We start from the raw sequence: 14,146 nt of genomic DNA on the forward strand, positions 1-14,146 counted from the left end.
AAGTGGTGGGGGTGGTGGTGGGATGAATTGGGCGATTGGGATTGACATGTATACACTGATGTGTATAAAATGGATGACTAATAAAACCTGCTATATAAAAAAATAAAATTAAATTAAAAAAATTTTTTAAAGAAGGAAGAAATAAACTATCCTTATTTACATGACATGATTCTTTATATAGAAAAGCTTACGTAAATCCAAAAAATAATTCCTAGGACTAATAAGTGAATTCAGCAAGGTCCCAGAATATAAGATTAACATAAAAACCCAAATATACTAACAATGATCATGTAGAAGCTGAAATTAAAACAACACAATTTACAATTGCTCAAAAAAAATTGTATATAAATCGGATAAAACAGGAATGGGACTAATATGATGAAAATCCTGATGAAAGAAATCAAAGATTTAAATAAGAGATGTACCATTCTCATGGGCTGAAAGAATCATCAAGGATGTCAATTCTTCCAAATTAATACCGTTCCTATCAAAATTCCAGCAAGACTTTTTCTTTGGTAGATAAGTTTATTCTAAAATTCACATGGAAAGGCAAAGGAACTAGAAGAGCTAAAAGAATCTTGAAGTTCTTTTTCCTGTTATTTTTCTGACTCTATTAGGAAAATTTTATGTCTTGAATCTAGTAGTTAAAAAAATTGGAACGTGGAAAAAAAAAAAAAGAATCTGCATTTTAACAAGATTCCCAGGTACCCATTAATGTTTGGAAGTAGATTACATAGAGATTTTGGAAGCTACCTGAGGTCTCCCTCCTCTGCCCTCCCCCCCCCCACCCCATTTTTTCTCCTTAATCTGTTAAAATAACCAAAAAAAGAAAAAAAATCTGTTTAGTTGCTATGACTCACCAATACTTCACAAACACGGTCTCATTTAAGCCTCATAACAACTCCATAGTGTCAATACTATCATCCTCACTTACAGGTAAGGAAATTGAGTCTTGGGGAGAACAGAGTGCTAATGTAGGAACCGGAAAAGGTATTATAATTCCTCTCAGGTGAAATTAAAGTTCAAAATGGTATAAAATACTGCTTCTTTTGATTTTCCTTTTAACTAATGTTTAATAATAAAAAAGCTGAAAATTGTAGCTATTTGTTGAGTACTCATAATTTACTAAGCACTACACTAAGTGCCTTACCTTATCTAAATATGTAAAACTATTATATAAATGGAATTTATTCTCTCTGACAAGTAGACAAATATCATGGAAGCATTTGGCTTGTTTATCACAAACTAATGGGTTAAAAGAAGGAATGATAACTGTTGATTAACTGTTATCAGCAAGACCATCTGACCATCAGCCAACGACTCAGACAGGTGTGGGGTTCCCTCCAAGGGACATTTGGAACCATACGGCGGCCCTTTATGGTTGTCACAATGCATGGGAGGTACAACTGGCATTTAGTGTCTTGGGATGAGGGATGCTAAATGCTCTGTCAAGTATGGATTCCAGCACAACCAAATATCATCCCTCCCCAAATGCCATTGGTACTCTCCTTGAGGAATGGAAAACTTTACCACAGTTTTTGTGTTTATGAAACAAGACTCAACCTTGGAGAGAACTGTACTAATTATTTCCGTTCCCAAAGACTTAACACATTCCACTACCAAATCATTGTGATAAACCCACTAGGACACAGATATACTGAGAACCCGGGGGCTGTGAGGTCCTCAGAAATGATTTAATGGTCAGAGGGACCACTTGGATAAATCTCTTCTCCACCTACCTAGATTTCCACCGCCTCTCCCAGACAGGAAACCTCCGCTTCCTCGCCACCCTGGCCGGTTTTGGAGAATCAGGCACAGCCGGGTCCCACCCATTCCTGGGATGAGGCGCGACCAGTTTGAGCGTGAGCCTCGGATCCCACTGAGGCAGGTTTTCCTAGCGGGTGGGGTTACGTGCTTGAGCTCACCCTTCCTGCTTCACTTCCTACTGTAGGAGTTGCTGCCCGAGCCCCAGGCTAAAAGGCGAAGGTCAGGAGCGGGGCCAGGGGCAGCTGAAAGTGATGGATCTCGTGCTGTTCTGCAGGTTGCTCTGGCACCTGGAATGCAGGCGTTTCCAACTGGCCTTTCCTGGCGCCGCAGTAGTTCCATCTACCCTTGGATTTGCAGGTGAAACGGGCAGCTATGTAGGGGGAAAGCGGTCGCAAGCTGCACTCTACCCTCAGGCCTAAGCCTTTCTCCAGACCTGCTTTTAAGAGAATTTATGTTAACAGGCTTGCTTTGCTATTAACAAAGAACCACTGTCTTTCCTTCTGTGTTCCTTCCCACTGCGCCTGCGTCAGTCAGCCTGGGAAAGGAGCTGGGGGGAGGTGGAGGAGGGCTGCACAGAGGGGCAGCTGAACCTTGAGCACGTTCAGTCGCAGTAGTAGCTGCTATGTCTATGAAGTGCCTACACTGTTCTCAGCACTTTTATTTACATTATTTTCTTTCCTCAAAACAACTCTGATAGGTCTTGTTCCTGATGTGGAAGGAGAAACTTTGAAACATTAGTAACTTGTCCAGGGCTACTAGATACAAGAGTTGGAATTCTGTTTTCTGTAGTCCAAAGACATTAAACATTTTAAAATTAAAAGCCAAAGCTGGGCTTCCCTGGTGGCGCAGTGGTTAAGAATCCGCCTGCCAATGCAGGGGACACGGGTTTGAGCCCTGGTCCGCGAAGATCCCACATGCCCCGGAGCAACTAAACCCGTGCGCTACAACTACTGAGCCTGCGCTCTAGAGCCTGTGCTGCCCAACAAGAGAAGCCGTGGCAATGAAAAGCCTGCGCACCACAACCAAGAGTAGCCCCCACTCTCCCGCAAGTAGAGAAAAGCCTGCTTGCAGCACCCAACGCAGCCAAAAATAAAATAAATAATAAAAAAATAAAAAGACAAAGCAATTTCTTCCATGTTTTATGATACAGATTTATCAACAAAGGACTTTTTTATTGAGTTCATGAGTAGATCCTGTTGACTGAAATGAGAACACATGATGCAAAAGTTGTGAATTAAGTTTTATTCAGGGACCTTACTGAGGACTATAGCTCGGGACACAGGCTCTCAATTAGCTCTGAGGAACTTCTCTGAAGAGGTGAGGGAGGAGCCAGGTTACAGATGAATTTTTTTGCTGCGAAAAACATAGAGTCAAGCATAAAAAGATGACTGCTAATCCCAAAGAGCAGACATCTCAGATTAATGCTTTTAGTGTTTTTCTAAGTGTGGGAAGATGCAAGAATCTGGGGTCATTGAAATTTTTCCTTAGATAAGTATCTTATCTAGGGACCGGTATATTCAAAGCGCAGAATGCTTCCTGTTTTTCTCCATCCTGAATTCCCCTCAGGATGCACTGTCTGTGGGTGACTGCAGTGACTAATGGCTTGATCCCTGTAGAACTGGAATGGCAAGCAACAATTTTTTCTTTACAATCCAAAGCTGTATTTTGAGAAAAAAATACATGGTTCCTGGTAGCTTCCCTAGGAATGTAGGCTGCTCTGTCTCTGGCAAGAATGTGAATCAGGTTCCTAAATTTTCCCAACACTTTCAACTGTGCCATCTGCATGTCTGGGATCTAAAGCATATGTATTTTCCTCCATTCAGCAACACAGAAGACTGGCATTTTAGTTATTTATCACTACGAATTGATTGCAGTTCAGCCCTTGCCAGAGTTTGCTTGTGACATCTGATAAGAGAGAGAAAGAGAAAGGAAGAATATGAAAAAAGATTTGTGGGAATTGTGTTTATCTGTTCTTCCAGGGTCTCCAAGTTATTGGACTGTATTATCTTAGGTAATCAGAGGATAATGTTCTTGAGAGAGAGAGTGTGTGTGTGTGTGTGTGTGTGTGTGTGTGTGAGTGTGTGTGTGTAATCACAGTTCCTTTAAAAATATCTTTATAGGAGTAACAAAACAATGCTGTTAGGCTAATCTGTCATTTTACTAATTTCTAGGGCTGCTTTAATTGCTCTTGCAGAAATGACAGGTGTCCCTTTTTCTCACTGTTTAAGGTCTGTTTCACAAAATTGGATGTTTGAGGGGGGAAGACTTTTTTTTTGGCCTCGCCCCATGGCTTGTGAGATCTTAATTCCCCAACCAGGGATCGAACCTGTACTCTCGGCAGTGAAAGCACAGAGTCCTAACCACTGGACCACTGGGGAAGTCCCAATGGAGGAAAACTTCCTTTTCAGATACAGAAGGCTGGTTCTTCAGTCAAGGTATACAAACGTCCAGGCTTTTACAGTATATGAATAATTATCCATTATATTTTTCAGTGTATTTATATAAGAATCCCTTTGAGACATTCCTGCTGGAGTCTAGTTCACCTTTATGGAAGAATTCATGTGCCTTATTCTATTTGGAAGTGAGACTTCATACGAAATATCTTTGCTTTATTGTTTTGGTTCCCAGAAAACTCATGGCCAAATGAGTACTTGACTATATTGCTTAATTAATTCCAGATGCTAAGTATACATATTGTTCCTTAAAAATTACATTAAAAATTTTAATTGTCAGCTTGTGTCTTAATATTTGTAAGTTATCTAAAACACCCTCTCCCACTTAATTTTTTTGGTAATAGGCATAGAATTACCCTACGGATTACTTGCTAACTGCCAAGGGCAAAAATACCTAAAATGGAGAGGTCTGGCTTTCACCACCGCAACCCAGTGATCAATTTTACAATCAGTAATAGTAGGACAATCAGGCATTACGTGCCTCCTGATGAGATGCAATATGATGTACATATTACCACTTGCCAAGTATGTTAACTTGAATGTAATCAAGTCTGTAGGTCTTACTTCCAGTTCCTGGAAATAGAAGGGATAGAGAAATTAAACAACATCATGAAGAAACGAAGTCAAAAATAGAATGTGGGAGATTGTACAATGAAAATAATTGGGGAGATAGAGTCAGTTCTAGATTAAAAGAGATGGGAGAGGGAATTCCCTGGAGGTCCAGTGGTTAGGACTCCGCACTTTCACTGAGGGCCTTGGTTCAATCCCTGGTCAGGGAACTAAGATCCAGCAAGCTGTGCAGCGTGGCCAAAATAAATAAATAAATACTTAAAAGAGATGGGAGAAGGTACAGAAACTAGATCAACAGTGATTATTTTTAGGCATGTAAAAGTGCAGCCACTTTGGAAACAGTTAACAAGTTAAATGTAAATTTGCTCTGTGATCCAGCAATCCCTCTCCTGGGTGTCTTCTACCCAAGAGAAAATATATATCCACACAAGGACTTTTATGTCAATGTTCATAGCAGCATTATTAACAAAAGCCAAAAACTGGAAACAATCTAAATGTCCATCAACTGATAAGTGGATAAACAAAATGTGATCTATCCATACAATGGAATATTACTCAGCCATAAAAGAAACAAACTATTGATACATGTTATAACATGGATGAACATCAAAAACCTTATGCTAAGGATAAAAGGCTAGATGCATAAGACCGCATATTGTATGATTCTATCGATATGAAATGTCCAGAAAAGGCAAATCTAGAGAGACGTTGGGTAGATTAGTCGTTGTCATGGGCCGAGGATAGAAATGAAGATTTACTGCATATGGTCATAAGGGAGCTTTTGGGGGTGGAAAAAGTGTTCTAAAACTGGATTGTGGTGATGGTTTGCGCAACCGTGTACGTTTACTAAAAATCATTGAAACGTCCACTTATAATGAGTGGATTTTACAGTACATAAATTGTACCTCAATAAAACGGATTAAGAAAGGACTATGGCAGATGTGACGTTCTGTGAGCCTTGCAGCTTTCCCCTTCTCCTACTGATACTAACCCTGAGACTGTCCTGGAGGAGAACTGAGGGGCTCAGCCAAAAGCCAGCACCAACCGCTGCACCTGGGAACAAGTCCACCTTGAACCTTTGGGAGCCTGGCCGACCTTCTAGGTGAGTGAGTTCTTCGGGAGTGAGCTCGGGTGAGACCAGCGGAGGAAACACCCAGCTGATCCACAGATCATGAGGTGTAGTAAGTTGTTTTACATTAATTCTATATTTAAATATATACATTTAAATAAAAATATATATCGGTGAAGTGATATGGCAAAAGATTAACAGCTGTATTTAAATGGCGGATATATGGTTATTGTGCTGTTTCTATTTTCCGTCTGTTTGAAAATTTTTAAATGAAAAATTAAAATAGATACATAGGGGAACTCATACCTGGAGAGAGAACTAAGCATTTGGGGCAGATACAAATCCTTCCCTAAATTCATGTCTGCATTTCCACCCACGCAACTCTTGGACATATGAGATGGGTCTTGAGTGAGTAGCTGCTGGGGGAGCAGAAGGGATTCTAATTAGAGGAAAGAGCAGATGCAGTGAGATAGAAACAGGAAAGGGTTCGGTTCATTTGGGGTATACTCGCTTATCTATTCCACAAAAATTATTAGCATCTACTATGTGCTCGGCACTGATAAAGGTACTAGGGATTCAGCAGTGAACAAATGAGCTAAAATTCCTGCCTAATTGGTGCTTAAACTGTAGTGAAGGAAGACAAATAATAATAAACAAACAAATGAATAGTATATATGGAATATCAAATAATCAGGAGTGGATCCAGGTTTTGTGAAGTTATACAAAGTTGGAGTATTCATTACTCCAGAAAAACCCCAACATCATCCATGAAAGTAGGGAGTTCTGATGCTGATGCTTCATGAGCTTCATAGTAAATCTGCTCAAGTGTCTTCGTGTGAATTTCTCCAGAAGAAGAACCGGGACAGGTAAGTGGTGGATGTGGAAAATAATTCCAGGAAATACTGGTAGTGGGTGGGGCCGTGAAACAGAAGAAAATTAAGTTGATAAATGTGGTTACTCCAGCCTGGGGAACTGAGAGATGGTATAGAATGAAGGGCAAGGAGCCTGGGGTATATCTGTGCACCATCCCCTGTCAGTCATGGGTTCAAGCTTGCTCTAGGCTGGCCAGTCAAAATTTCTAAAAGATAGACTTATACAGGCTGGTTGGAAGCTCATACTGTAGCTTCCTCTGCTGTAGTTAGTCCCCAAACTGCAACAAACATTCACCACCTTTCTCACCTGCTACCTATTCTAGATTCCCCTCACCTGTGGCTCATCTTTCTGCTGGTCTAGGTTGTTTGCCCAGGGGGAAATCCAGACCTTTACCTGGAGGGGTCTGAGCCCTTAGCTCCTGTGTTCTTGCCAGGCATGGTTGTTGTATATGGAAACAAGTGGTAGCCTGGTGAATCCCTGAGTTCCAGACATATTCTTCCCCGCCTTGATTATGTAGCAGCAATCTTATTTCCTCATGCTCTCTGGGTCAATTAACCCCACCAGCAGACTAACTCCACTCTGCTTTCTGATCCACTAGCAGGAGAAGCCCCAAATGCAGTCAAAGCTTTAGGTTCAGTGGAACTCTTGCTTGGTTTCCTAGGAGAAGTGTTCCTGTGGTCCAGGAGAGCCTAACATTGCAGGGACAGGAACTACTTCCGCTCTTTGGTTCCAGGACCTGTGTGCTCTCCTAACAGAGCCACAGCACCTCTTCACGGCCAGTGCTTCAGAGCAATTTTACCCTTTCAACATGGATCGAGAAGCAATACTGTACAGGCAGATAAAAACAGGTTGTTTAAAGGGAGCAAAACATAGGCTTAGACCTCTACGAGCACCAGAAGAAAACAGATCATTGCCAACACTCCTTGTAGAGAAAAGTGTGCAGTTAGAGAATTTTATGCTTGGCCAGATTGCTGTTTGTTTGGGAAGATTAAAGGAAGATGTTATTATACATGCAAAAATCCTGGTAAAACACTTGTATTAAAAAGAAATTACTTGGACATATAACTCAGTTCATCAAGAGATAAACCAACATTTAAAATTTAAGAATTAAGATACCATGTACAATGGAATATTACTCAGCCATAAAAAGGAATGAAACTGGGTCATTTGTAGAGATGTGGATGGACCTAGAGTCTGTCATACAGAGTGAAGTAAGCCAGAAAGAGAAAAACAAATATCATATATTAACGCATATATGTGGAATCTAGAAAGATGGTACAGATGAACGTATTTGTAGGGCAGGAATAGAGATGTAGACGTAGAGAACGGACATGTGGACACAGGGTGGGGAGGGGAGGGTGGGATGAATTGGGAGATTAGGTTTGACAAAAATACACTACCATGTGTAAAATAGCTAGTGGGAACCTGCTGTTATAGCACAGGGAGCTCAGCTCAGTGCTCTGTGATGACCTAGATGAGTGGGATGGGGGTGTGGGAGGGAGATCCGAGAGAGGGGATATAGGTATACATATAGCTGATTCACTTCATTGTACAGTAGAAAGTAACACAACATTGTAAAGCAATTTTACTCCAAAAAAAAAAAAAGAAAAAGAAAAAAGATATCATGGCATATAGAGAACAGACTTGTGATTGCCAAGGGGAGGGGAGGGATGGACTGGAGTTTGGGGTTAGTAGATGCAAACTATTACATATAGAATGGATGGACAAGGTCCAACTGTATAGCACAGGGAACTGTATTCAATGTCCTGGGATAAACCATAATGGAAAAGAATATAAAAAAGAATGTATATATATATGTATAACTGAGTCACTTTGCTATACAGCAGAAATTAACACAACATTGTAAATCAGCTATACTTCAATTTAAAAGAAAGATATCATGGCATAAAAGACTGGTATCAGTTAAACTTAGATTACAGGACCAAATGCAAACTTTATTGAAAAATCTGAAGAAGACCTAAATAAATGGAGAGATAGAGCATATTTAGAGATGGAAAAACTGTGTGTTTACTGCTTAATTACTTACCATTCTGTTGGTGGACACTTAATTTTCTTTCTTAATACAAATCGGACTGAAGTGAATGTTCTTTCATATTTCTTCTTAGGCACATAGGCTAGAGTTTCTCTATATACGTTAAAGTGGAATTTCTGGTTCAGAAGACATTCTTATATTCAGTTTTACGAGATGTTCCAAAATCACTCTCCAAAGTGGTTGTAGGAATTATACTCCCTCAGGCAGAACATGAGAGTCCTTGTTTCACATTCTTACCAATACTTAGGTCTTCATCATTGTTGAAATTTGTGTGAGTAGTAGCAAGGCCCAGCACCATGTCATATGTTCATTGTCTATTTGACTTTCCCTTTCTGCCAATTGCCTGTTCATTTTTTTTTCTTTCTTTTTTTTTTTTTTGTGGTCATGCCCCGCGGCTTGTGGGATGTTAGTTCCCTGACCAGGGATTGAACCTGGGTCACGGCAGTGAAAGCGCCGAGTCCTAACCACTGGACCACCAGGGAATTCCCTCTGTTCATTTTTCTATTGGATTATTTGTCTCTCTCTCTCTCTTTTTTTGTTTTTTTTGCTTTTGATTTGTAGAATTTCTTAATATGTTCTAGATACTAATCATTGGTAAGTTATATTAATTACAGGTATTTCCGTCTCCTACCACTCTATGGAGTGTCTTTTGATTTTATTTATAACTTTTTGGGAGTTTGTTTTTTTGGGAGTTTGTTTTGTAGCATTTGAGCCTCGAGGCATCCACTGGAGGGGGTCTTGGTAGATAAAGACCTGGAGATTTTGATCAGGGTGATGAGTGATGTGGGTGGATGTGGGTAGGCTCTCATTCCAGACTGCTGAAATTTAAATCCCACTACCACTTGTGTAACCTTGGGCAAGTTATTAATCTTTCTGTGCCTCATTTTTCTTGTCTGTAAAGTGGGAATATTAATAGTACATGGATTATTATAAGGATTAGAGTGTATTAGTTTTCTGTTGCTGCATAACAAATTACCACAAACTTAGCAGCTTAAACAACACAAATTTATAATCTTACACTTTCTGTGGGTAAGGAGCTGAGTTAGGAAACTCAGTTCTTCCTCCTGTGTCTCTTTTACTCTCACTTTACTAGCAAACTCACAACAGTTCTGACACCCGATGTGTGGGTTTCTTCCCACCAAGCAACTCTCTGTGACACTAGCTGGGTATCCTACAATTTAACTCCATTCTGACACTATCTACCTGGGGATAGAGTCAGACCCCACAGGTTAAGGGCTCAGTCCTACAAGACTTCTCCCCCATCCCCCCTTTTTTTTTGGCCACACCACATGGCTTGGGGGATCTTGTTTCCCCCATGAAGGATCGAACCCAGGCCCTTGGCAGTGAAAGTGCAAAGTCCAACCCACTGGACCACTGGGGAATTCCCTCCCCCACCCCCTTTTAGATGCCAGTGGCAAGTCCAGGTTGTCACCTGTGCTTCTGACCTAAAGGCTATAAATCGAAGGTTCCCATGACCCCCTCTTTGGGTTTGATTAATTTGCTACTTGCTGTTGGCCAACTGGGCAAACTTCTCATATCCTAGAGGTAACCTGCCTTCCCTGCCATGTGGTCCTCTCCCCAGCATGGCAGTTTGCTCCTGTGAGATCAGTAGAAGAATCTCTCTCATCCTCTGAATCTCTTCCCAAAGGAAGTGCCCATCTGATTAGGTCAGGCCCACCCAGGAAGAGTCCCCTTTTGATTAACTCAACATCAACTGATGAGGGAACTTAATTATATCTGCAAAATCCTTCTGCCATGTGATGTAATATAATCATGGGAGTAACTATCTTACCATAGTCACAAGTCACATCCACACTCAAGGGGGATGTGTACAATGGGGAGCAGGAATCTTGGGGACCATCTTACAATTCTACTTGTCATAACATTTCTTCTCACTGGTTAACCCACCATAGGTTTTCTGTCTATTCCATAAACACATTTGTATTTAGAACTTGAGGAATTTCACATTGGACTTTCCTATTTGTTACCCTCTGGGCCCTTTGGGAAAGGGTTGTCTTGAACAGAAAGGAAAGTAATAGTAAGAGTAATTGGGAAGAACCCCCCTGCCGCCCCCGAGAAGTCATGGAGGATCAGGACAAAGCCAAGGAGCCCTGCGCCTTCTTTTCAGGGTGGGACTGACAGCTGGAGCTAATGACACATCTTGTGTCTGACAGTTGGTTGCCCTATTAATTACACAGATGAATAACTTTTCATTAGGTTTCCTCCTTCAAAGTTGAATATGTCTTCATTCTCTTTAGAGTCTTTGGCAAATTAGATTTCTGAGTCATTTTATAAAAATTTAAATTTGTTATTTTTAATTATGCCTGGAAGAAGGAAGAGAAATCATCCTTTATAGAACTTTTAATGGGAAAAGTAATTTCTGTATTCTTTCGGGTGAGCACTTTTGGGCAAAAGCTAGGCACAGAATCCCCATTATTATTACTTCAACTATGAACCTGAGTTAAAAGAAGAAAGATTTGCTGATTTTTGTGTTTGAGATTCGTGTACCCGAGGTACAGGGAGTGTTCAATTTATTTGTTATACCATAAATTATGCATTAGATTAACATTTTTTGGTGATTCATTTTCTCACTTATTAATTTAATGAACACAGTTTTTCAAAGTGAGATTTAATATTGTGAGTAATACAATGGTAGTAAGGATCAGGTAGAACAATTCATCCTATGTTAAGTGAGAACACCTTCATTTTCATAACTTAGAGCATTATCCCTCATATAGAGAGATTGAACTAAATGCCAAGCTTCCTGTATTTGCCCAGAGAGCTTATCAGGATGGTTTGTTAAAGAGGAAACATCTTGTGTTTGGCTGAAAGTAGCAATTTAGAAAAAAACTCAGGAAACTTTTAGGGACTGAACTGGTTCCATCCTTTTAAGAATTTATAAATGAACTAACTGTGGAAATGAAAAGAAATGATTGTAAAGATTATTTCTCAATTTGAAAGAATATGAACCAGTGTCATCAAGAACTTAAAAGCCAGTTTTGGTGATACATATGGTATATAATAAATAATAAAATTCTGTTCTATCTTTTATTCTAAGTAGCTGTAAGTATAGAACCAACTGCAGATACCATGCCTAGCTCATAGTGAAGCCATGAGTCGCTGGTCTTTATGAAAAACAAAATTCGTCAGTAAGCTTTAGAAGAAAGAAAACATACTCAACCTTGGATCCTATGATATGATAATATTACCCAATGCGCATGTTGAAAATGCAATTTACTAACATTCCATCTTAAAAACAAATCATAGAGGATTCATTTCTGGGGGGATTAAACATAATTTGAATAGATTTCACCTCAACACATCAATCAGGTGGGATACTTTCAGGTGGAATGATTTTGCTGAAAAAATTTAAAAACTAAGTTATAGTTTAGTTCTAGTTAGTTTAGATTAGTTGGTTTAGTTTAGTTCTAGTTCTTGGTAGTCACAGCTCTGTCAGCTTGCTGCTCGCTGCTACCAGATCTTCTCTTTTTTTTTTTTATTTTAAAAGATTATTTTTTAAAATAAATTTATCTACTTTTTGTTTGTTTATTTTTGGCTGCGTTGGGTCTTTGTTGCTGCGCGCAGGCTTTCTCTAGTTGCGGCGAACGGGGGCTACTCTTCCTTGCGGTGTGCGGGCTTCTCATTGCTGTGGCTTCTCTAGGTGCGTGGGCTTCAGTAGTTGTGGCACACGGGTTCAGTAGTTGTGGCACGCGGGCTCTAGAGTGCAGGCTCAGTAGTTGTGGCACACGGGCTTAGCTGCTCTGTGGCACGTGGGATCTTCCTGGACCAGGGCTTGAACCCATGTCCGCTGCATTGGCAGGTGGATTCTTAACCACTGCACCACCAGGGAAGCCCCCATATCTTCTCATTTTTAAAAAGGATTTGATTTATGTGTTTATTGAGAAATGATTGCCACAATAATTTAGTTAACATAAATCACCTCACATAGTTACAAATCTTTTCCTTGTGATGAGAACTTTTAATTTTTACACCCTTAGCAACTGGCTTTTTTAAATTGAAGTATAGTTGACACACATTATATTCATTTCAGCTGTGTAACATCATGATTCAACATTCATGTACATTGTGAGTTGATGACCACGATAAATCCAGTAACCATCTGTCACCACACAAAGTTATCACAATATTATTGACTATATTCTCTATTCTGTATATTACATCCCTATGACTTATTTATTTTATAACTAAAAGTTTCTACCTCTTGATCTTATTTCACTCAACCTCCCACCTGCAACTTTCAAATATACAATATTGTTAATTATAGTCACCGTGCTGTACATTACACCCCCAGAACTTATTTGTCTTATAACTGGAAATATGTACCTTTTGACCTCCTTCACCCATTTTGCCCACTGCCCACTTCCTGTCTCTGGCAACAACCACGTCTGTTCTCTGTATCTTTTTTTTTTTTTAAGATTCTACATACACCTGAGATCATATAGTGTTTGTCTTTCTCTGTCTGACTTATTTCACTTAGTATAATACCCTTAAGTTTCATCCATGTTGTCACAAATGGCAGGATTTACCTCTTTTTTTTTTTAAATAGCTGAATAATATATATATTTCTTCTATTTCTTGCCTATTATAAATAACATTGTAATGAACTTGGGGGTGCAGATATTTTTTTGAGATAGTGATTTTGTTTCCTTTGGATAAATACCCGAAGTGGATTTGCTGGATCATATGGTAGTTCTATTTTTAATTTTTTAAGGACTCTCCATACTGTTTCCTAATTTACATTCCTACCAACAGTGCACAAGGGTTTTCTTTTCCCCACATTGTCCCCAGCACTTATCTCTTGTCATCTTCTAACAGGTGTGAGATGGTATCTCTTTGTGGTTTGATTTGCGTTTCTCTGATGATTAGTGATGTTGAGCATCTTTTCATGTGCCTGTTGGCCATCTGTATGTCTTCTCAGATCTCCTCATTCTTAATAGAAGCAGAAACCTGTGCTCTGTTTTGCATGAGATCTTCTAATTTTTTTTATTTTTTTATTTTTCATTCTTTTAGAAGCAGTTATAGGTTCACAATGAAAATTGACTGGAAGGTATAGAGATTCCCATGTACCCACTGTCCCCACTCCCTCATTATCAACATCCCTCACCAGATGGTACATTTGTTACAACTGATGGACTTACACTGACACATCATTATCACCCAAAGTTTACATCAGGGTTCACTCTTGGGTTGTACATTCTTTGGATTAGGACAAATGTCTAATGACATGTACCCACCGTTCTAGTATCATACAGAGTATGTCCACTGCCGTAAAATTCCTCTGTGTTCCACCTATTCATCACTCTCCCCTCCCCCCAACCCCTGGAGATCTTCTAGTTTTTA

At 39.7% G+C, this 14,146-nt stretch overlaps 1 long non-coding RNA gene across 1 annotated transcript in view; it reads right to left on the reverse strand.

Annotated features, from left to right (window-relative positions):
• LOC309640279 overlaps positions 1-13,780 on the reverse strand; it is a 47,503-nt gene extending 33,723 nt beyond the window's left edge. Inside the window, exon 1 of the long non-coding RNA XR_014252157.1 lies at positions 1,740-13,780. This is a non-coding gene — a long non-coding RNA (uncharacterized lncRNA). The remainder of the gene's footprint in view (positions 1-1,739) is intronic.
• Between the last annotated feature and the right edge of the window lie 366 nt (positions 13,781-14,146).

This window comes from Balaenoptera physalus (assembly GCF_965194825.1).
Source record: "Balaenoptera physalus genome assembly, chromosome: 12".
NCBI lineage: Eukaryota > Metazoa > Chordata > Mammalia > Artiodactyla > Balaenopteridae > Balaenoptera > Balaenoptera physalus.